Source organism: Gopherus evgoodei, chromosome 2 (assembly GCF_007399415.2).
Source record: "Gopherus evgoodei ecotype Sinaloan lineage chromosome 2, rGopEvg1_v1.p, whole genome shotgun sequence".
Classification (NCBI taxonomy): Eukaryota; Metazoa; Chordata; order Testudines; family Testudinidae; genus Gopherus; species Gopherus evgoodei.
The window spans coordinates 240,015,529-240,026,121 of record NC_044323.1 but is presented as its reverse complement, the minus strand read 5'-3'; positions in this window follow the sequence as shown (position 1 = coordinate 240,026,121).

The window sequence follows — 10,593 nt, the reverse complement described above, 5'->3', positions numbered from 1 at the left end:
GTAATTTAGAAATTCAGAAAAATCTTTATTCAACTGATTTTAAAAAGTTCACTTTCTTATTGAGCTACATTAGCCAAAGATTTTCCAAGAACATATTTCACACACAGCTTACCGTCACTAAGAAATCTTAGTATTTGTAAAAAATTGCAAGGAATCTAATTAGATGACAATGTCAAACCTAGCAGGGACAACGCTTGACCATGACTAGCTGACATGATGCAGAAGATGACCATGTCAGCTAACATGTCAGAGATAAAATTTCTAGATACTTTAAATGACTGCTTCATGGAGCAGCTGGTACGAGAACCCACAAGGGGAGAGGCAACTCTAGATTTAATCCTGAGTGGAGCACAGGAGCTGGTCCGAGAGGTAACTAGAGCAGGACCGCTTGCAAATAGTGACCATAATATAATAACATTTAACATCCCTGTGGTGGGAAGAACATCTCAACAGCCCAACACTGTGGCATTCAATTTCAAAAGGGAGAATTATACAAAAATGAGGGGGTTAGTTAAACAAAAGCTAAAAGGTACAGTGACTAAAGTGAAATCCCTGCAAGCTGCATGGGCGCTTTTTAAAGACACCATAATAGAGGCCCTACTTCTATGTATACCCCAAATTAAGAAACACAGTAAAAGAACTAAAAAAGAGCCACCGTGGCTTAACAACCATGTAAAAGAAGCAGTGAGAGATAAAAAGACTTCCTTTTATAAAGTGGAAGTCAAATCCTAGTGAGGCAAATAGAAAGGAGCATAAATTCTGCCAAATTAAGTGCAATAGTGTAATAAGACAAGGCAAAGAGGAGTTTGTAGAATGACTAGCCAAAAACTCCACAGGTAATAACAAAATGTTTTTTAAGTACATCAGAAGCAGGAAGCCTGCTAAACAACCAGTGGGGCCCCTTGACGATCAAAATACAAAAGGAGCTCTTAAAGACGATAAAGTCATTGCGGAGAAACTAAATGGATTCTTTGCTTCAGTCTTCACGGCTGAGGATGTTAGGGAGATTCCCAAACCTGACCCGGCTTGTGTAGGTGACAAATCTGAGGAACTGTCACAGAATGAAGTGTCACAAGAGGAGGTTTTGGAATTAATTGATAACTCATATTAACAAGTCACCCGGGACCAGAGAGCATTCACTCAAGAGTTCTGAAAGAACTCAAATGTGAAGTTGCGGAACTATTAACTAAGGTTTGTAACCTGTCCTTTAAATTGGTTTCGGTACCCAACGACTGGAAGTTAGCTAAAGTAACACCAATATTTAAAAGGGCTCTAGAGGTGATTCTGGCAATTACAGACGGGTAAGTCTAACATCGGTACCGGGCAAATTAGTCGAAACAATAGTTAAGAATAAAATTGTCAGATACATAGAAAACATAAACTGTTGAACAATAGTCACATGGTTTCTGTAAAGGGAAATGGTACTAATTTATTCAAGTTCTTTGAAGGGGTCAACAAACATGTGGACAAAGGGGATCCAGTGGACACAGTGTACTTAGATTTCCAGAAAGCCTTTGACAAGGTCCCTCACCAAAGGCTCTTACGTAAATTAAACTGTCATGGGATAAAAGGGAAGGTCCTTTCATGGACTGAGAACTCGTTAAAAGGCAGGGAACAAAGGGTAGGAATTAATGGTAAATTCTCAGAATGGAGAGGGGTAACTAGTGGTGTTCCTCAAGGGTCAGTCCTAGGACCAATCCTATTCAAGTTTATTCATAAATGATCTGGAGAAAGGGGTAAACAGTGAGGTGGTAAAGTTTGCAGATGATGCTAAACTATTCAAGACAGTTAAGACCAAAGCAGATTGTGAAGAACTTCAAAAAGATCTCACAAAACTAAGTGATTGGGCAACAAAATGGCAATGAACTTAATGTGGATAATGTAAAGTAATGCACACTGGAAAAAATAACCCCAACTATACATACAATATGATGGGGGCTAATTTAGCTACAACGAGTCAGGAAAAAGATCTTGGAGTCATCATGGATAGTTCTCTGAAGATGTCCACGCAGTGTGCAGAGGTGGTCAAAAAAGTAAACAGGATGTTAGGAATCATTAAAAAGGGGATAGAGAATAAGACTGAATATATATTCTTGCCCTTATATAAAACCATGGTACGCCCACATCTTGAATACCGTGTACAGATGTGGTCTCCTCATCTCAAAAAAGATATTCTAGCACTAGAAAAGGTTCAGAAAAGGGCAACTACAATGATTAGGGGTTTGAAGAGGGTCCCATGTGAGGAAAGATTAAAGAGGCTAGGTTTCTTCAGCTTGGAAAAGAGGAGACTAAGGGGGGATATGATAGAGGTATATAAAATCACGAGTGATGTTGAGAAAGTGGATAAGGAAAAGTTATTTACTTATTCCCATAATACAAAAACTAGGGGTCATCAAATGAAATTAATAGGCAGCAGGTTTAAAACAAATAAAAGGAAGTTCTTCTTCACGCAGCGCACAGTCAACTTGTGGAACTCCTTACCTGAGGAGGTTGTGAAGGCTAGGACTATAACAGTGTTTAAAAGAGAACTGGATAAATTCATGGTGGTGAAGTCCAAAAATGGCTATTAGCCAGGATAGGTAAGGAATGGTGTCCCTAGTCTCTGTTCGTCAGAGGATGGAGATGGATGGCAGGAGATAGATCACTTGATCATTGCCTGTTAGGTTCACTCCCTTTGGGGCACCTGGCATTGGCCACTGTCGGTAGACACATACTAGGCTAGATGGACCTTGGTCTGACCTGGTACGGCCTTTCTTATGTTCTTGTGTAACTCGTCACAATCATGTTTAACACAATTAAATTTAGTGAAGACAAAGCCTACAAGCACATGAACCTGATATCATTTAGCAGTATGTTCTCTACCACATAGCTATTCGCTTAGCCTTCCCCCTCCCCCGCCGTTCTCTTTTGATTTCTCTCTTTGTATTTATCATTACTGTTTCCGTACTCTTATCTGAAGAATGCACTTTGCAAAAGAGCACCAGGCACAGTACTGAATAACTGGGAATTAGAGTGGGTAGGAGAAGGATGTCATGCATGGTATAATCAATAAGAGGCATGAGACTGACCTAGATATTTTTATAGGGAAGACCCCCTTGACCATCAAACATGGGGCCCCTGATGCAGTGCCCACAAGTAGTTAACCAACATTTAAAAAATAATGAAATAAAACTCCTCACCTCTACATTATTCCCTCTTCTGTGTTCTCACTGTGTTGGGCCTTCTCTTCTGACAATATACTAGAAGTTCTTTGGCGAAGAGATTTCCTTATTTCATGTCTTCCTTAATGATAAGCACATTGTTGGTGCTACAAATGAGATTTGGAATATGATGCAGATGAGCATTAATCAGCCCACTAGACAATGCCCAAGTCACCAAGAATAGGGCACACTCAGTTGTGTGAGGCCCAGTGTCTATTGTCATCAAAAGAGGGATGGCTCTGAGACCTGAGAAGCTAGGTGATCTTTCACTGTCTTATCCGACTGCATTCTAATGACTATTTGCTAAACAGATGTCTATAATATTTCTATAATCTCATTAATTTTTGCATTTCTGCCAGATTTAGTAAAGAGCTTAAGGTCAAGATTTTTAAAAATAGAATCCTAACTTTAGGCTTCTAATTCTATTCTAGGCTTCTAAATAGTGGCTTGATTTTCCAGTGGTCTGAGCATCCAACAGCTCTCATTGAGTTCAGAAGAAGTTGTTGGGTGCTTAGTATTACTGAAAATCAGATCACTTATTTGGGAGCTTAAGTATAATTTAGGAGCCTAACTTTATGCTAGAATTTAAAAAATCATAGCCTACATTCCAGATTTAAAAACTAGTTTGAAACCAGTAGTCCAAAATTTTCAAGTGCTTTGAGTATTATAGTTCTCTTAACCTTACTTTCTATCTACAAGGACAAGACAAAAATTTTATGTAACATATTTCACTTTCACCAATTACCTCAATTCTGAAGAGTAGACTGGATCAACACTCACTCAACAAAATCAGGACTAATTCAGTTCTCAGCTATTTACATGGGTGTCAAAGCTTATCACCACCTTTAAGAGGGGAAAACTATTGTCCGACTGAAACTATATGTACAAATTTCTTTCAAACATATTTATCTTGGAACCTTGTATTAATGGTATTACTATTTCATCACAATAACCTCCGATTCTTAAATATTCTGCATGCCCTTCATAGATCATAAATTGTACTTATTACTAAGCAACAGTGATTTCTACAGTGTCAATACATATATTTAATTATTCTTTAGTTGTTCTGCACATAAGAAATCAATTAAAGATTACATACAAAAAAGCAGCTTTGGTAATTTTATCTGACCCCCACCACCATAGTATTGAGTGTCTCACAAGTATTAATGTATTAATACAAGTATGAATCTCTCACAACACATCTGTAATATAGAGGCGTATTTTACCCATATTATACAGGGAGAACAAGCACAGCGAGATTAAAGGCTTGATTTCAGAAGTTGTGTTTCACAAGGCATGATACATGGAATCCAAGGGGGTTGGAAAACAACTTCAATGGTGACCCCAACTGGCAAATGAGTGATAGAATCCATTAGATGCCCACAACACTTGGTAGGCATAGTGGGGACTTCAATAAAAATATGAGATACTACCAACTAATTAATTGTTAGTGAAGTATATGTATTTCTAAAGGAGATTACAAATTTCAAGTAAGAAACAACGGCTTGCTCTAAAATATTTTCAAAACTATCTGAAGAGCACTAGAGTTACTACTGGATTGATGATGTTTAAGATCAGGGCGTGCACAAGGAGGTGGCAAACAGGGACACGAGCTCCCTCAAAATCGGTGAGGGCACAGAACTCCTCCAGCTCCAGGGCTGCGGCAGGGAAGACCTTGCTCCTCTGGCCCTAGGGGGAGAGTGAGCTTCTCTGGCCCCAGGGGAGCTTGACAGATCCTCTGGCCCCGGGACCGCAGCAGGAGCACAGAACATGCCCCTCCAAAAGCCATCAATGTTTATTCCTGAGCACATCCCTGTCAAGATTGAAATTAAGTTTGTACACATGGCTTTCAAGTTTAAAAATCCTCTAAAGGAAAACAAACAATATATACAATAGGATGGAACTGTTTCTTGATTTCTGAATTTCTGTAGTTTTCTTAACTAATATCCATATTACAAAGTACATGCACATACTTTACCTATCATGTAATTATGTATATATTGTGATATGTATGCATCCCTTGTAATCCATATCCACCATATATTATTTTCCAAAATTACTTTTGCAGTGAAAAAAAATCAGTTTTGCTTAAAAAACAGCAAAATATGTAATTGAAGAAGAATAAGTGGCAGAAAGGCAGAATGAACAGACAGCAGATTAATAATGTTTTCACATTTGTAATGGTAAAAAGAAACAGAAGATAGGGAAAGGATTTAGGGAACAGAATGTGTCATAATAATACAATTTTGGGCATATTAAAATAAGAGGGGTAAGATAGAAGACAGGCTCTTTATTAATTATTGTCAGTCCTATTGTAACACTAAGCACCCCTGTAGTCACACCCTACACCCAACTGCAATAATCTTTGTACAAAATATGCCTTGTGAGGTATCATTTGAAAACTACTACTAATGATCACTACTATAATCTTGTGTGATGTATGTATATGGTGGGTATTAAGAGTTATGGACCTATGCTGGAATCATAACTAAAATGTGTTCAAGCCAGGCACATCAGGGGGAGTTGGTAAACAGAACTGCTTAGACAAAAGAACGTGTATTTGATTCTCTGACCAGCCCAATCTTCGGCAAAGACAACAAAGGTCCATTTTTACATAAGGTAAACAAAGCTATTAAGCTAACAAGTGGGGAAGAAAGAGCATGAAGCTTCCTTCACCATCAGATTCTATGTCATCTTCCCTACAGCTTAAGTAAACTGTACTTTGACGGGCAACCCTAGAAGAATTGATTTCAAAGGTTTACTGATCTATACAGATAGGGGGCTAAACCTCAAGTGATAAGCAATTGAATCAACTGATTGACTAGGATATTAGCACATCAAATAAGGTATTTATGAATGCCTGTAACATGCTGGTTGATTATGTCATTGTGTAAAATGTATTTATTACACTATATAAGGAATCTATGGATGCTTATTGATATTAGACTGTAAGTCTGCCCAGACAGGAGGGAATGTCACAGCTATCTACCTGTCTGCTATGTAAATTAAGCATGGCAGAATCAGAACCAATAGAAGCCCTATTTGTATACAGGGAGCTGGGAAGCCCACAGGAAGGGGAGAACAACAGGTAGTCAGCCTCCTGGTGGACACAGAAAGCTAAGGCACACAGGAGGGGCTTCCTGCCTCCTGAAGCAAGGTCACTAAACTTGGGAGATATAAAAGCAGGGAGAGAAGCCATCTTTGGCGTCCATTACTAGACCGACACAAGGAACAGAGACCTTGCAAGCTGAGAAGATAGATTCTTCAACCAATGGAAAGGGTTGAAATCTCTGGAATTGAATAGGTGAGAAAGCTGTTAAGGTAAAGATCTTTCACTGAAGAAGGCAAGGGAAGCTAGTATCTTGTACTTTTGTGGAAGGTCCTGACTGAAAAAAGTTAGCCATGGCTGGGAAGAATAACTGGTGAGAAAAAACATCTGAACAAAGCCTGTTATCTTGCTATATTAAGTTTTAGACTTTTAGATGCAGGGTTTCACATTTATTGCTTGCAACCCTTTCTAACTTTGTTCTTTTCACTTAGCATCGCTTAACCCATGTCTTACTGGTAGTAAATTTGTTTTATTTTACTGTAATCCAGCTCAGTGCAGTGTATTCACCCAGTAAGTTAATAAGCTGTGATGTGCTTTGTTTTTTCAGAGGAACAAACAAACCTTATTATTTCTCTGAACTGTCCAGGAAAGGCTGGACATGACAGAACCACATAGTTTTGGAAAATCCAGGACTGGCAGTGTAGTGGGGTGCCCCTGCAATTAGTAACCAAGGCTGGTGCGGCTGCAGGGCTGCAGACAGGCTGCTGGGGTCAGAGCTGCTGAACCTGGGCTGTCTAGAACACGGATGCTCAAAGTGTGACTGCATGCTTATAGCTGGTTGTGAGCAGCCCACAATAAGAAATACCGCACCAAAGCATTGTGAGGCACCCAAAGTTATAGGGCAGGTGTGACACAACCCCTCACTGGACTGAATTGCATCCCAGAATGTGACATCTCTAGATTAGCAAAGGATACAAATCAAACTCAAGAAGATACAGATCATCTTTAGTACAAAAACAATATCCATGAGCTGTCAGGAACTCAGCTGATTTCAGATGCAGTAGCCTAGCTGGATATGTTGATGCTGTATGAAAAGGAAGATGACATTATATCATTATTGCTTCCACTGTTGCACAATTGCAGTAGATCTGATATGAAATATGTCATGTAAGGTATCAATGGAAAAAGTTATAATCTGCTAAGTATGATAATTCTATTTATATGCATGTTTCATCTTTGCATCTGAAGTTACGAATATTTTGCTATGTATTTGTATCTCAAACATGTGTTTTGTTTTTGGGTGACACCTATGAGGTAGATTTACATCCAGTCTAGCCAAGCCCTGTGTTGATGGGCCATTCAGGGGAATCAGCTCTTCAATGAGCTCTTCCTGACGCAGGGCAGCTCCAGCACCAGCGCAGCAAGCGCGTGTCTGAGGCAGCAAGCCGGGGAGTTGGGGGCAGCTTGCCGGTCACTGTGAGGGCAGCAGTGAAGTACCCTTTGGCAGTGTTTCTGTGGGAGGTTTGCCAGTCCCAAGGCTTCAGTGGCAATTTGGCGGCAGATACACCGAAGGCGTGGGACTGGCAGACCTCCTGCAGAACCACCGCCGAATCTGCATTACCAGCGGACCTGCTGCAGAAACGCCGCCAAAGGCACCCTGATTTCCGTGCTGGGAGCGGCAAAATACAGTGAGGAGCCAATGGCTACCCCTATATTCCACAAAACATGTAAAGACATGTGATGTGGACATGTGACCTAAGACTCCATCTTGCCAGTAACTTTCCATGCACATGGGCTATGGGCATTGTTTGGGACGGTCACTTTCCGTGCATACGGGAGGAGGGTATGAATTACAACTGAACATCTCCATTGCCTCATTCCTGCTCTAATTCTCTTGACTGTGGATTTCTAACAAAAGGATTATTTTGAACAATGGACTGAGGACCTTCCAATCTTTTGGAAGTTTCCAGAGAGATTTTGCGCAAGCCAGGAGACCATCCATCACTGCTACAAATACTGATCTAAGGACTTTGCAATCATTTGTAATGTATTTGATCTTTTAACCATTCAATAACCTCTCTTTTTTCTTCTTTTTATTATTAATAAAATCTTCAGTGAGTTTACTAAGAAGTGTCTGACAGTGTGATATTTGGGTAAAGGTCTGAGATACCTATTCACCTGGGGGTAAGTTTCTGATCCTTTGGATTGGAGGAACCTCATGTGTGATGATAGATTCCAGCTTTTCAGACCTCTCATCATTACAAGACCAGTTTGTCTGGATGGGAAACCCAAGGGCTCGAATGCCTAAAGGGGACCGTGTTTTGGCTTCTTGTCATCCAGTGTGTTGCTATGGAAGCTCTGTATTACCAGTTTGGTGATTCTAAAATTAGAGAATAAACCAACCAGGTTTGGGGTATGTCTGCCCTGTTTCTTGTAGTCTGACCCTGAGTTGTGGCATATTCAGCATGGTCCATTCTAGGCACCAGTCGCACTAACCAACCTAGTGAGGCTCAGGTGTGAACTCCTGCTTGCTACTCTGGCTCAGATCATTGGCTTGGCTCTCGATCTGCCTCAGGTTTGCCCTCTGATTCTGTGTGGACCACTTGGACAGACTCCTGCTCTGACCCCTAGGTCACACCACCTACACCTCAGTGGATGACAGTTTGAGCAGCCCACTATAAGATAAAAGATGACTTCACCTAACAGCATGAAGACCCCCTCCAGAAGGCCCCAGCATGAGCCCCACACACCTTCTCAGACATCACTGGAGGTCCTGCAGGAAATGCAGGCTCAGGTTGCCACACTACCTGACCAAAATGCCGCCCTCCAGGCCCATGTACAAGCCCAGGCAGTGTCTTCTGTCCCTGCAGCTCTCAACTTCACTTTCCGTGAGCCTAAGCTGCCCCTACCCAATAAGTTGATGGGGATGGATCATGCCAAGTTTTGGTGGGGTCCTTCACCAATATCATCTCCAGTTTATGTTGCAGCCAAGTGAAGCCCACAGATCAGTCCTGAGTGAGATTAGTACTTAGTTTACCCACTGGAGAAGTCCTGAAGTGGGCATTCCCATTCCTGGAGGGGTTCAGTCCTCTCCTTGAGAACTTTGTACAGGCAATGGCGGGCATCTTTGATGATCCTAATTGAGAACATCTGCAGAAGCTGCTCTCCATGCCCTCCAACAAGGTCCCAGGTCTGTCACCAAAAATGCAGTGTAATTGTGATGTCTGGCTGCAGACACCTACTGGAATGAGGCTGTGAAGTGATACCACTTCAGGCAAGGACTCAACAACCCTTCCAGATGTAAGCAGAGTCAGGATAAGCTCTACCCTGACATCTGGTGGAAAGAATGTCAGAGAGTGTATTTGCATAGGACGCCCACCCTATCCCAGACTCCCAAGCTGTGGGATTGCTTGGGTGACAAATTGCTCACCCTCAGTTGGGTGGTACTGGCTAGACATGGGACATGGGTTCCAAAACCCAGAGAATTGAGAGAGGCTGGGGACAGGTATTTGTGCCTGGTGGTGCAGGTGCCTTGTGGAGTTTGAAGCACCAGTTGCACTCCCCTCCTCTCTCCACTGTGGAATGTCAGAGTTGATTTTTTTATTTCCTTAAGAATCCAGATACAGGTTACTGAGCTGAAATCACTTTGGGCTAATGGTTGCACTAGCACTGGGGCTCCCCTACTATGAGCTGGAATCACTAAGAGTTGGAATCACAAAAAGCTGAAATGACTGAGCTGAGAGCACTGAGCATTGTGCTAACTAGTGGGGGAGCCTGAAGATATGCTGTGGAACAGAGCAGCTGGTGGAGCGGAGCAGTTGTGGGGATGGCTGGAGCGGATCCTGGGACAGCTGGTGGCAGCAGAGCGGAGTAGCTGTGGGACGGGTGGAGCGGCCCACAGAGTGAGCAGAGCCGAGCAGTTTTGCAGAGCAGCTCATGGAGCAGAGCAGCTGGTGGAGCGGAGCAAGCAGTCCTGAGGATGGCTGGAGGAGCAGAGTGGAGCAGCTGGTAAAGCGGAGCAGTTCGTGGAGAAGGCGGAAGCAGAACCCACGGAGAGGCAGGGCAGTTGGCCCCGGACCACGTAAGGTGCCCCCTTTCTACCCAGGCTGGGGGGGGACCTCTACAGATAGACTCTTGAACTCTGGGGGTGCATTGACCAGAGACTTTTGGGTTGTTGGACTTTGGGTGATTGGACTTAAAACCCTAAGCGGAAAAAGGACAGTGGCAAACGACTTGGAGGTGGGTTTTTGTTTATGGTTTGTGTTATAACCCTGTTTGTGGTGTTTCTCCAATGGATGCCGCATTGATTCCTTCCTTTATTAAAAAAGATTTTGCTACACTCAG